General features: G+C 45.5%; 1 long non-coding RNA gene across 1 annotated transcript in view; it reads right to left on the bottom strand.

Moving 5' to 3' along the window:
* Positions 1-1277: 1277 nt before the first annotated feature.
* Positions 1278-12586, bottom strand: part of LOC307057004 — a 42961-nt gene continuing 31652 nt past the window's right edge. Inside the window, exon 4 of the long non-coding RNA XR_013811040.1 lies at positions 1278-1743. This is a non-coding gene — a long non-coding RNA (uncharacterized lncRNA). The remainder of the gene's footprint in view (positions 1744-12586) is intronic.

Consider the following 12586-nt stretch of genomic DNA (forward strand, 5'->3'; position numbering starts at 1 on the left):
CTTTTCCACTCCCTCTCTCCCATCCTGTCATTCATTCATTTAATCCTCAACGCTCTGGAGCATTCACAAGGTTAAGAAAGATCTTTACAAAGTGGTCCCTACTCTCAGGGATCTCCCAGGTCAGGGGCAGATAATTACAATTCAAAGAAGAAAGAGGGGGCTTCCCTGGTGGCGCAGTGGTTGAGAGTCCGCCTGCCGATGCAGGGGACACAGGTTTGTGCCCCGGTCCGGGAAGATCCCACATGCCGTGGAGCAGCTGGGCCCGTGAGCTATGGCCGCTGAGCCTGCGCGTCCGGAGCCTGTGCTCCGCAACGGGAGAGGCCACAGCAGTGAGAGGCCCGCGTACCGCAAAAAAAAAAAAAAAGAAGAAGAAAAAGGTTTGACAGAAGGAAGCACAGGACTTAGGAGAGAGGGCAGGAGGGGGCCTATCTAGTCTCTGGGGTCAGGGCTGACGTCTCTTAAGAGGGTCATGCTCAGCAGGAACAGACTTGAATAAATTTTCATCTAGGAGCACGGCAAGGGTGTGATGGAAGGCCTCTTAATCGATTGCTTATTACCTGAGGGAAGAAATAAGGAGACCTCCAGGCCCTAGTCACTCTCGCCTGAGGAGACTCTGTCCTGCTTTGGAATACGCATTTATTATTCTTATTATTTTTGGTCGTGCCCCATGGCATGCGGGATCTTAGTTCCCCAACCAGGGATCAAACCCACGCCCCCTGCAGTGGAAGTGCAGAGTGCTAGCCACTGGACCGCCAGGGAAGTCCCAGAACAGGCATTTAAATGCATGTCTATCCCACAGGAAACAAGTATATTGCTGTTTCTGAGAGATCTCTTACCATTTTGCTTTTAAAAATTATATAGCTACCAAAAAAAGAATTTAACATTTATTACCTATGAATTTCTCTCAAAGGTCATGAATAGTCAGAAACTCTTGGATATGAGAGAAATTCAGCCTACAAACTGATCTCAAATTTAATGACATTTTTATGAAATCAAAGGTAATGATTAAAGGAGCTGACATAATTTACATTTAATCCTCAATGCTCTGGAGCATTCACAAGGTTAAGAAAGATCTTTACAAAGTGGTCCCTACTCTCAGGGAGAGTAGCCACTGCAATAAAAATCTGTAAATTTTAATTTTGCACTTTTCTTCTTATCTTTTTGAGTCCATGCTTTCCCCACCCCCGCTCCTCCAGATTTCAAGGGTTTTAGTAAGACCTTGGCACATTGGTAGCCCTGGTGATAAACTTAGGGAATACATGGGTCATCAGAGACAAGCCCTCAACAGCCAGGACAGAAAGGACAGTTGGCTTTATGCTCGCCCCAGAGGTGACAGTTTTCAGTGCTGGTTCCATTCCACCCAGAATGGTGACATTAGGCACCTAAACACAGACTGGCAGGGGTGTAGGGGACCCGGGGGAAACAGAGGGCAGCACCTTCTGAAACTGAGTGGAAGGCACAAGGCTGACTTTTAAACCATTCCCTCCTTTACCAAAGTAATACAGCCTCATTAAATAAAATTTGGATAACATGGGAAAGTACATTAAAGAAATTTTATCCCACCTGGACCTGTTAGCCAAACATAAGCATTGCTCACTTTTTTATCTTCTGGTGATTTTCTCTGCGAAGAGTTGTTCTTTTTTTTTTTTTTTTAATGTAGTTGTAATTGTGCCTACTATTTCATATCCTGCTTTTCCTACTTACTGTATTGTGTTTCCTTCTGTCATTACTCACTTCAGTTTACTGTAAGGGTACATAAAATGTCATCATGGGATTTATCAAAGTTTTCTTAACCATTGCCCTATAGTCAAACATTTAAATTGCTTTCAATGTTTTGCTATTATACATGGTTTTTTGTTATTTTCAATGGCATTGCAATTTAAACCTTTTTTGACACTTAGGATTGTTTCTTAAGATAGATCTCAGAAGTGGAATCATTGAGTTAACAAATATGAATATTTCTAAGAGTTCAAATCCATATTGCTGAATTGTTCCCCAGAGAGGACTGTATTAATGTACACTGCCTCTAGCAATACATGAAAATTCCAGCTACCTGATGGCTTCAACTGCATGGCTATTATCACTAATTTTTTTTCTTCTGCTAACTTAATAGGTAGAAAGTGAGCTTATTTCTTATGTAAACTTTATAACGTGGTTTATCATACATTCAGAGAAGTATACAAATCAGGAGTGAATGTTCACAAAGTGAACACCCCCTAAGTAACCAGCATCCCGATCACGAAACTGAACATTACCAGAAGCCCAGAAGCCCCTGCTGTGCCCCGTTCACCCTCCTCTACCCCACCTAAGGGTAACTGCTATCCTGACTTCTCACACCGTAAGTTAGTGTTGGAAAGTGGCATTATTAAGAATTTTCATTTCCTTTTTGACTAGAGGAGTTAACCATTTTTCCATGTGTTAGTTGATGAACTGTAGTTCCTCTTTTGTAAATTGTCTTTTCAAGTTCTTTGTCCAGTAAATGGTTGACTCTTAAGCAATCTCCTAATGTGAGTTTGGCTAAGGTTGGACTGTACTCATCATTACATTGTTCAAAAATGGAGAAGTGTGTGTATGTGTGTGTGTTTACGCTCCCATGATCTCACTCTGACAATACTCCTCTTATTTATTTATGCTTCTTTACTGCAAAGCAAGATGGTGCCTCTGTAGGCAACACCTGGCAGGGGTAACTTTTTGGTGACAGAGCTGAGCCTAAATAGACTCTGCTGTTCTTTCGGTGTCTGTGAGAATAACAGAAATAGGTCACTGAACCTTTTTAAAAATAGAACTGACACATTTGGGGAAAGCATTTTTTCTGCTGAGATAGCACACAGTACAAGATGAAATGATCTCTAGAGGGTACATGAATTTAGACACTTGATATTAAAAATAAATATTCTTCATGGCAGTAACTCACAGGAAATAGAGTGTCTTTCATAAGAAAGGTCTCTAAACATTGCTACCTTACATAAAGTTTTCCCACCTCAGTTCCGGTGTGGGCTCTTCTGAGGGGCAAGCAATAGCTGTAGATGGAGAGAAGGGCCACATCATCAACTGTGGTCAGTGTTTGTTCCGTCACCAAAGCCCAGATCTCCTGTCTCACTGGGTTTGCTTTCTCCCCTCTTAAGTATTACACAACCGCCTGCCCACCCTTGGATGGCTCTCTATAGCTGCAAAACAGGCAGGGACAAGGCCATCTCGTCACCTGGGTGCAGCTCCATTCCAGGCCTTCCAAAGGCTTGACTGATTTGTGGAAGGCCAGCTCCAGCATCTCTGCCCACAGGCTCCCCAAGAGCTGTCTAGGGGTCCCAGGTCTGCCCTGTGGGGGGCCCTTTTCTGTCCGCTTCTGAGACATCCTCAGAAACCTCTCTCTGGCTATTGCCCCAGCTCCTGGCCCTTCTCACACACCCACCCATCCTGCTACCTTCAGAAGCCCTGTGCACCTCAGAGGCAGACACTTATGTCTTCTCCAGGGATTACCAAGGTGCTGCCTACACCACCACGCTGGGGCTCCACTAATGAGAAAGGCAAGATCTGTTGGCTAGAAAAGCAGGGCCTGGAGTTACTGTGGGAAAAACACTTTAGTACAGCCCCCAAAATGTCAAGGAGGATACCTGAGGAGGTTGGCTATCGCAGGAGTTGGGGGGTGAATAGTAGCAAGGAAGGAGGATGCAGAGCTGGGATAGGGACACCTGTGTTTCAGGAAAGTCTGGCCACAGGGAGAGAGAGACAGGGTAAGCAAGCAGTGGCTACGGGGGGTTGGGGAGTAGGAGAGGACAGACAGACAGCTGTGAGGCATTTCTCAGAAGGAGAACACACAGGCAGGACCTGACGACTTTGGCACTGGCACCAAGGAAAGAGGAAGAGCCAAAGATGCTGATGCAGCCCTTTCTAATGAGAACACGGTTCTTTTATACAGCACGTGTCCACTTATCCACTCACGTATCAAGTGTGTGTTGAGTGCTTCCCTATGTCAGATACTGTTGCAGACTCTGGGAATAACATGTTTCTGCCCAAATCACATTTTCACTCTGTTGGCTGGGGGGCCGGCAGTGCAGACAACAAACAAGTAAGCAAATAAAAAAGATGACTCCACATGGTGATGGTTGCTCTTGGAAGATAATTTGGGCTGGGGGAATTGTGTGATTGGGTAGGAATCACCTACCCAATTGGGGGGAATTGTGATTCCTTTTCTGAGGAAGTGATATTCCAGCTGAGACCTGGATGATATGAAGCAGCCAGTGAGGAGAAGACCCAGGGCAAGAACATTCTAGGTAATCAAAAATGCCTCTGCAAAAGGCCCCAAGATGGGCTTCCCTGGTGGCGCAGTGGTTGCGAGTCCGCCTGCCGATGCAGGGGACGCGGGTTCGTGCCCCGGTCTGGGAAGATCCCACATGCCGCGGAGCGGCTGGGCCCGTGAGCCATGGCCGCTGAGCCTGCGCGTCCGGAGCCTGTGCTCCGCAACGGGAGAGGCCACAGCAGTGAGAAGCCCGCGTACCGCAAAAACCAAAAAAAAAAAAAAAAAAAAAAAAAAAGGCCCCAAGATGGGCATGACCTTGACTCATTTCAGGAACAAAGGGGAGACCGTTGTGGCATGACAAGTTTTGCAAGACAAAATTGTTTTCTGACCTATTTGCTGAGCTGTCCCTGGACCCACACTGCCTTAGGGTTTCATCCTTGCTTTCTAGACACTTCAGACCTCTTTTAGACCCTTCCTACATCTCTTTTCTCCTTCTCTCCAGACCAGCTCCACTAGGAAGTGAGACCAGTAGCTACAAGATCCAATCTAGGGCTGAGGAAGGAGCTAGAACCAGTTCAGCCCTTCCAGAGCCAAATGAGGAGAGGGCCCTGGGGCCAGCGTGGCTCTTTTTTTTCAGGTGGTTCTTAACCATTTTTCAACTAAGAACTCCTTTATCAATCTGATACAAGCTGTGAAAAAATACACAGGTATGCAATTCTGTACACAATTTCAGGGTGTTTAGGGACCCTTAGGAAAGCTCATCGTGGACCTCTTCTAGGGTTTCTACTTCGGCAGTTCTTTTTAAGCTAACCTTGTCCATTTTCTCATTAAGGCTGTGTCACTTCCATGAGAGGATACGTGGAAAAGTCACCGTATATAGCAAAGTAGCTTATCACTCAAATTCTTTTGACCATAATTTCTTCCAGAGGGATAAATCCATATATGATAAGATATAACCATAATGATAGTAAAAATGCAGTGGTACAGTGTTTTTTACTTTGCACACCCATTTCCACTTATATCATTTTATCCCACTGACATCCTTGGCACACAGGTAGGGAAGGCATTGTTACCCCATTTTACAGATGAGGACACTGAGGAATAGGAGGCTAAGCGGCATGCTTGTGATAATAGTGCCAGTTGGCAGTGGCTTTGGGCAGGAACCAAGGTCTTGTCACTCCCAGGCCCAGGCTCCCAGAGAAGTACAGGGCAGGGCAGGGGCCATCGTGACCTCTCTGCCCACTGCCTCACCCCAGGGCCTGAAGATACCGAGAAGGCAATCTTTATGCACACACACTCTTGGCCCACATAGTCTTCCTGCTGGGAAACAGAGACTTGGAGGAAATGATACTTTTTAACATGAGGAAAGAAGCACGGAGCTGCCTATAGAAGTCAAGGTTGTGTGGATGGAGGGGAACTTCCCACTAGAGGCTTCCTCTTGGCCAATGAAACCTAACCAGTCATTTCTTGTTTCTTCTGAAGACTTACATCCTTTCCTCCTACAGTCCCGCAGAAATGGGTCTAGCGGAGCGCCACCTAGTGGCCAAGACCATAAGGATGGCCGCTTATTCCCCACACCGCCACCGCCACCCTCTCCCGCAGCTCTCCAGGGGCACCTTGTCTATCAGAAAATTGGACCCATACCTCTTACCATCCACCAGGATAAACGCCAAATGGACCAGAAATATAAATGTAAAAGATGAAACCACACAAGTATTAGAAGAAAATACGGTGGACTTATTTATACCCTGGGTGTGGGAAAAGTCTTCCTCTGACTCAGACCCCACGCAATCCAAGGGCAGCTATGGGTACCTGATCCTCCAGTTGAGAGAGAAAATGTGAGGCAGCTTTCTCTCCCACGTAGCATCCACCCCTCCCAATGAGAGCTAAGCGACTATCCCCAACCCAGGTTCCTCGGGTAAAGGAGGGATGTGGAACTCCTGAGAGAGAAACAGATGAAAAACTAATCAGACTGTCTAGGCTCACAGACCCCATCTTCTCGACAAAAGGGGAAAGAGGTCTCACCATGGTGACTCACAAAAGGGAGACACAATACTGACATGTACGGAAACCTAGTCCAAGCCCAGCCGAACTCCCAAATAAACGCTTTCTAATGAAAAGTAAAATATCCAGATACAAAAAAGAAAATATTAATAAATTCAACATTTTAAAAAACCCTGCTGCATGGCAAAAACAAAAAAAAAGCAAACTGAGAGAAAAGCTCTGTAACATTTATCATAGATACAGGCTAGTCTGCAATATTAGGAATATAAGGAACATTTAAATGTTGGGGAAAAAAGGCTAAGACTTGATAGAAAATTGGGCAAAAATGTGGATAGACAGTTTACACACATAAAAAATATGTAAATGGATCTTAAAAATATGAAAAGATGTTCAGTTTCACTCGTAATGATACAGATGCATATCTGAACTACAGTAAGATACTAGCCTTTATCAAATTGTCAAAAATTCAAAAGTTTGGTAATACACTCTGTTGTCGAGGCTGTAAGAAAAAGGGGATTCTCATAACGGTTGGTGGGACTGCAAAATGGTACAGCCCCTAAGGAGGTAATCTGGAATATCTAGAAGACTACATATGCATTCACCCTTCGACCCAGCAATCCTAATTCCAGAAATTCACCCTGAAAGTACACTTCCCCAAACATAAAACAATATATTTATAAATTCACTGAGACATTATTTATAATAACAAAATATTAGAAACAACTTAAATGCTTATCTGTTAGGTAAATACTAACTGAATAAACTATGATGAATTCACACAGTGGAGTAATATAAAGTTGAAAAAGAGAAATATTTCGATGAATTAACATGTGGTGACTTCTAAGATATATTAAGTAAAAATATCAAGGTGCTAGAGAGTGGAATTAGTAGGTTACTTTTTGTATAAGAAAAAGAAACACAGGAAGAATAAATCAGAAACTAATAAAAATGGTTGCTTACAGTGGATGGATAGGAATGGAGTGGAAGGAATAAAAATGGAAGGAAGACTTCTGAGTATACTTATAGTGAGTTTTGACTTTTGAACCATGTAAAAGTTTTATAAACTTTTATAAAAAATATAAAATTTTAAAAGATTCGAAGGGCTTCCCTGGTGGCGCAGCAGTTAAGAATCCGCCTGCCAGTGCAGAAGACACGGGTCCGAGCCCTGCTGCAGGAAGATCCCACATGCTGCAGAGCAACTAAGCCCGTGCACCACAACTACTGAGCCTGCGTTCCAGAGCCCGTGAGCCACAACTCCTCAAGCCCGGGCACCTAGAGCCCATGCTCTGCAACAAGAGAAGCCACTGCAACGGAAACCCGCGCACCGCAACGAAGAGTAGCCCCTGCTCACCCCAACTAGAGAAAGCCCGTGTGCAGCAACAAAGACCCAACGCAGCCAAAAATAAATAAATTAAAAAAAAAAAGATTTGAAGAAGCAAATCCTGAAACTAAATGCAAATAGAAACAAAGAAACCTAACTGCCTATCAGATCAGTATGGAGCCCCACCCATACACAGAGTCAATTTCAATGATTTGTGAATACCGTCCTCTGTATACCTTTAGTGGGAGACATTCTAAGAACAAATAGAACTGCAAAGTCTTGAATTTTTCTTAAAAGTCTTCTTGTTGGAAATGGTATTGGGATAGTAATTCTGAAACTATTTTGAGTATGTTGTAGGACCGAGCAAATGATTAAATATACTGCTGTTGAATCAGGGTTCTCACTGTGGAGGAAGAGAGACACAGATTTGGAATGGGAAGGTGAGGAAGAACCCTACAGAGTTGGATTTGAATTGGAGGACATTTATTTTAGAAGAAATGCATTTCCTACCTCTGTCCACTAAAAGGTCTATAAGCAATGATATCCTAGTAACAATGAGCAGACCTAAGGACCAGAGCCCGGTTTCTGAATGCCATTCTCCACTAAAAGAAACCTTGGAGAGATGGTTGATTCCAGGTCTGGGGCAGGGAAAATAAAAAGTGAGCCAGAAAGTAAGAAAGTGCTCAAAGACTGATGGAAACCTGTCAGAAGGATACATACAGACCTCAGCTTGAAGGAACTTCTACCAATTTGGGACAGTGTGGCTATCAGAAAGAAATTATGATAGTTGATTATATCACTCAGGTGGCAGGCCTCTGAAGATTCACTTCCAAGATCACTCCTGTGGGCCTCTTCATATGGCCACCTCAAAACACACACACACACACACACACACACACACACACACACACACGGCAGCTAACTTCCCCCAGGGCAAGTGATGCAAACAGAGAGAGCTCCCCAAATGAAAACCACAGTCTTTCCATAACCTAATTTCAGAAGAGACATTCCATATCTCCTGCCATAGTCTCGTCTTTAGAAGTGAGCCACTAAATCCAGATCACAGTCAAGGTGAGGGGGACACACAGGATGTGAATACCAAGAGGTAGGAATCATTGGGAACCATCTCAGAGGCTGCCCAACACACCAAGTAATCAAACATAATAATATCACCAATAATGGGACAAACTGACATTCTATGCCTCCTGATACAATACAGCAGGAGATACACAATGACACCTATGTACTACTCTTGGTGAAAAAATACAAGGGAAAAACAGAGAGATCCAGAATGTGGGACACTCTACAAGAAAATTTTCTGAACTCCAAAATGTCAGTATCATGAAGAAGAAAAAAAAAGTCAAACTGTTTTAGGTTACAGAAGAGCAAAGAGAAAAGATAACTCAGTTAGATCCTGGATCAAAAAACAAAAATAGCTATAAAAGGGCATTCCTGAACCAATCAGAGAATTTGAGTATAGACTATATATTAACCGTTAAGTATACGTTAATTGATTGGGTGTGATAATGGTGTTGTGACTAAGGAAGAGAATCTTTCTCCTTAACAGAAGCATGCCAAAATATTTAGGAGTCTGCAAATTATTTTCAAATAGGTTAGCAAAACAAGCAAAACACAGAAAAACCCTAAACCCCTAATGTGTGAATACATATATGAGTGTATATATATATATTTGCTAGTAGGAAGGGTATACTCATGTTCATTGTCCTACTCTTTCAACTTTTCTCCAGGTTTAAAGTTTTCCAAATAAAAGGTTATGGGGGTGGGAGACAGGGTGGGGGAGAGGAGTGGTTACAAGGAACTCAGTGCAAATCTCCATGAAGAAGACCCTTGGTATTTGCTAGGCTGTTATGAAGATTCCAAGGAACCGATAAGCACTACAAAGGTCTCTTGGTGGTGCCCAGTGTATGTGTTGGGGGCTCTTTGAGAGAATCCTCACTCCACCATGTGGGTGAAAAGGTGGATTGAGGAGTCAGACAGGCTTGCTCTAATCCTTGCTCCGTCCCTTCCTGGCTGTGTTACCTTGGGGCAAGTTACTAAGCATTTCTGACCCTCAGTTTTCTTATTTGTAAAAAGAGAGATCATGCCTACCCTGCAGGAGTACTCAATACATAATACTTCCTAGTCACACACCCCAACCTGTCAAATCATTCATTCATTCATTCATGCATTCAATAACCATTTATCGCCATGCCCTGTAATGAGCAAGGGATACCAATAGGACTCCAGTTATTTTAGGGAACTCATGGTCAAAGGCGGATGGGGGCACATAAATACTAAAAGGTCAGTGCTGGCTGTGACAGGAGCACGTGGGTACGTAGTGGGGGGTGAGGGGCTGCCCCAGAAGACTTCACAGAGGCAGTGCACTCTGGAACGGTGAGCTTGGTGGCCTGCATGGATGACGGGGAAGGAGAGTGACCTGCACGGAGGGCTCTCAGGGACAAAGGGTCAAGAGAGTTGGGCAGAGTTGGGAAGGGCCAGGTCAGGAAATGGGTGGTGGGGGCTTGTGAGCTGTGTGGGCCCTGGTCTAGGATGATGGGGTGCCCCTAAAGGATGCGTTTCCAAAGATCTTTTATTGTCACTGACCACAGGGGGCCTAGATGTTTGGTTCAGAAAATAGAACCAGCAGAGCTCAGCTGTATTATACGAGTTTAAAAAACACTTGCAGGAGGACAGTTCCCCAATACAGAAAAGAAATAAGATAAAATAAAAATGAAAAATACTTGAATTGGAAGTCCCTGGCGGTTCAGTGGTTAGGACTTGGCACTTTAATGCCAGAGCCCAGGTTCAATCCCTGGCTGGGGACCTAAGATCCCGCAACCCATGGTGGCGGGGAACACAGCACTTGAATTGGCAAACAGAAGGAAGTTATGGACGCTAACCTTTTCCCTGTCGCCCTTCTCCCAGCCCTCTTCTCCAAAGGGGAAGAGGGAAAGTGACTGCCGAAGAGTAAAGCTCATCTGTCACCTCGTCTGCCACCAACCCCTTATCCAGCCTCTGTCCCCAAGCACCTAAGACTATTAGGTCCACGCACCACCCACCACCCAAGACAGCAGGGATTTCTACATTCTAAATCCCACGTTTCTGTAATGCATTAATATTCCCCCTCGCTGGGGGAAGCACAGAGAACCCCACCTGTGCCAGCGCTCTGGGGGCTAAGAACTCCTGGTCTCCTGTCCCAGCGGGTGGGCGCCTGGGCCCTGCTGCGGGGCCAGGCAGGGGTGGGGGCCAGGGAGCACTCGGCCGACCGAGGGCACACATGGGGAAGGAAGCTTCTTGCCTAATTCCAAATCATTTTTCTAAGAACAAAAACTATGTACAAATGAATATTTCCATCTTTATTTCAAATTCTAGGTTTCAACTGCAATATTAATGCTATTCCACAGTGTAATTTACTTGTAATACTATATCATTATTTCCATTTTACAGTTCTCTTCTTAAAGTAGTAAAGCAAATGTTTAAAACAGCACCAATCCACAGCCCCACAATTCTCCATTCAGGCTCAGAATTTGTGCTCTCCTTTCAGAATTGCACATAATTGAAAACAATGAAAACCCCCGATGTGCTAAATGCTCTAGTCATTAAAGCATTTTTAAACTCTGGAATAAAAGACCGTTCTTGTGGTTGTGGTTATTATTTATTTATTTATTTTGAGAAGCCCCAAACAAGCTGCTTCCTGTTCCCAGACTGACATCTGCTGGGGATGTCAGGCTGACCGGCTTCCCAGGCAGGCCCGCAGCCGGCTGCCAGTCAGCCCACCCTGGGAGGGCAGGGGGCTGACCCCAGGGGGCCAGGGCTGTAGGGGCAGTCCAGGGTCAGGGGGCCTCTGCTCAGGACTGCTCTCCCCTTAGCTGAGATCCAAGCTCAGCAACTGGCCCCGGGGCCCCCAGTTTCTCTCCAGCTTCCAGCAGCGGGGTTAAGCCCCAGAATGGCACTGGCTTGGCACAGGGTCCCTGGAGTCGGTAGCTCAGACAAGGGGCTGATCGGCAGGAGAGAGTTTGGGGGCAAAAATAGGCAGGCGGGCAGCATGGGTGTCCTCTGCGTGCAAACAGGCCCCCAGACTCTGTAGAGGCAAGCCCTGTTTCCTTGCTTTCTCCAGGATGTCTTCATGTGCATCTTTCATTTTTTTTGGTATTGGTTCTTTTGCCTTTGGTAAAACAGCTCCCTGCTTTGGCAGCCCTGGGCATCGTGTCCTCTAGGGGAAGGCCTCCATCTTTCTCCAATTAGATCCCGATTCCACTGGCATCACGATTAACAACCAAGGACCAAGCTTCCTTTTCTACCTACAGTGAGGGCCCCTCTGCCTATTTCCTAATTTGTAAGAAGCCTGGGTCTCCTCCCCAATTTAAATTGCAGTTGGGGGGTGGAGGTGGGGGATGTAAGGGGTTGGGGGAGTGGAGTGTTCTTTTCTCTTTCCTGGAGATGTCCTCCAGCTCCAGGGCCCCATGATGCAGAAGGACGGCATCCATACTAGCATCTCTGGCTCTACGCTCTGACTTCCAGTCCCATGAGGGACATTTTCTGTAAGGTGTCCTTCGTCCCCTCAAAGTCAGCATCCTGCCTCAACCAGCCCTCTGACACACTCTTCTACATACCCTGGCCCTGGCCCAGTACCTCTAGTGGGCCTGGATCCCTACCCCTTTGAGCCCTCCTGTCCTCCCATAGCTGTCCCACATCTGTCCTTTCATGACCACCAACCTTTCCCTCCCCCTGCCCAGCTTCTCCCGCTTCAGCCAAACTGTCCACCCCATTCCCAGGTGCAACTCTCAAAGGCACCCCCAAACCTACTTAAACACCATTAATGAAACCTCATCATCCACAGAAAAAGCCCAAGCCCTTGGCCTGATCTTCAGAGAGCATGGCCCAGCCCAGAGTCAGCCAGGGTTTCCCAAGGCTGGGAGCCTGCCCTGGGGATTGGCAAATCCATGGGTTGATTTTAGGTGGAATGAGGAGGGAGCATTAAAAAATGAAATGATGGGGACTTCCCTGGTGGTCCAGTGGTTAAG

This window comes from Hyperoodon ampullatus (assembly GCF_949752795.1).
Source record: "Hyperoodon ampullatus genome assembly, chromosome: 8".
NCBI classification, from domain to species: domain Eukaryota; kingdom Metazoa; phylum Chordata; class Mammalia; order Artiodactyla; family Ziphiidae; genus Hyperoodon; species Hyperoodon ampullatus.